General features: G+C 51.5%; 1 protein-coding gene across 1 annotated transcript in view; it reads left to right on the top strand.

Annotated features, from left to right (window-relative positions):
* LOC104278648 (double C2-like domain-containing protein beta) overlaps positions 1-1527 on the top strand; it is a gene marked incomplete at its 5' end in the record, with an annotated part of 30414 nt that overhangs the window by 8597 nt on the left and 20290 nt on the right.

Here is a 1527-nt window from a genome sequence, read left to right as displayed (position 1 = left end):
TGGCAGCTCAGACATGAACGGGAACAGCTCAAGGTTTGCTCACAGGCCTCCAGCTCTGGGGAGCAGGACTTTAGTCCCCATCTGCTGACGTCTTATGGCGCTTTTAGGTTTTGCCGGTCTCGCTGGAGCAGGGCTCCCCGCTGCCCTCGTTCCTGGGACGGGTTGCAGTGCAGAGGGGACAGGAGGCTTTGCCAGTATTTCCTGGCCAAAGTCTGTCTTCACATCAAGCTTTTAATTTGTTTTATAAATTGCCAAATCCAGCAGGCTAAGCTGCAGGCCCCCTTCTGTGCTAAAAATAAAATAACAGCTTGAACTCGTGGAGGGGCGAGCGGCGGGGCTGGCAGGAAGTGGCTGATGAAAGGGCAGGTGGAAATGATGAGGCTCCGAAACCGGAGGCTTCATCTTCCGCTCTCGAGCGAAAACACAGATTTGCTGTATTTTGCTAATTTGAGTTTCACTCATGTGCTGCGGACCCTCCTCCTCCATCCACTCCCCAGGCTGGTGCTTGGACGCTGCCGTGAGCTCGCCGTTGCCGAGTGCGGGCAGGACCAGCCGGCACCAGCGCACTTGGGATGCTGCTGAGCTTTCCTCCTCCTTGCACGGTGTGGAGCGAGTTTGGCCAGTAATTGCTCTGGAACAGCCCATTTGGGCCAAACCCAGAGATGACGCACGAGGCGGTGGCAGGTTTGGCCTCGCCCCGTATCGCTTCCATCTTCCCTGAGCCCTGGCAGGTAAACCCTGATTTATGACTTACCTAAACTGATAGCTAATATGCCATGAAATTGCTGCAGAACAAGGTGGGGGCACATTATTCTGGCAGAAATCTGACTATTTGCTCTGCTTTGAAGGCAAGATATTTGCTCCGGAGCAATGATTTTTTTATTTCCTAGCATGCAAACCTGTAGCTTGCTTGCGTTTGGGCTGGAAGATCACTGTGAAATTGAAGCAGGAAGGTTTCAGTCCCCTGAATATCCGCTGCCTCCTGGGCTGCCTTGCTGCAGAGGCTGTTGATGCTGGGCAAAAAAGCACCTTATTTCATGCCATGAAGTTTGTCTAACTTACCTCCCAGGCAGCAAACCCTGCTCTGATATTAAGCAAAATTGTTCTGGTTTTTATTTTGGATATTTTATTTTTTTCCCCCGTTCTGAACCTGTGTGTATGGAAGGAAGGTGTGGTTACTGTGGAAACAGCGGTGGGATGCTGTGTGGTGGCAAGGCAGTACTCGGGGCAGACCCCTTTTGGGGAGGTGGGCATGGAAAAGTGTACGTGGCCAGGTCCAGAGCTGCCCTGGAAGTTCAAGGCTGGTGGCAGGTGAAGGTGTGGCAGGAGAGATGCTGCTCCCTGTCTGATCTTTGGTGCGCAAATCGGGTCTGGGAGCTTTAGAGATGGTTAAATCATGGTTTTTTGGAGAGTGTGTATTTGTAAGGCTTTTCCTCTGCTTTGGATAAGCACGGCTTGCTCAGATCATCCAGAGGGAAAGAATTTCTGAAATCAAATGTACTTTTGCTGCTGAGGCTCTTCTCATTT

This window comes from Apaloderma vittatum, unplaced genomic scaffold (assembly GCF_000703405.1).
Source record: "Apaloderma vittatum isolate BGI_N311 unplaced genomic scaffold, ASM70340v1 scaffold26658, whole genome shotgun sequence".
NCBI lineage: Eukaryota > Metazoa > Chordata > Aves > Trogoniformes > Trogonidae > Apaloderma > Apaloderma vittatum.
The sequence above is the reverse complement of the archived record's forward strand: the minus strand, read 5'-3'. Positions and strand labels throughout refer to the sequence as shown.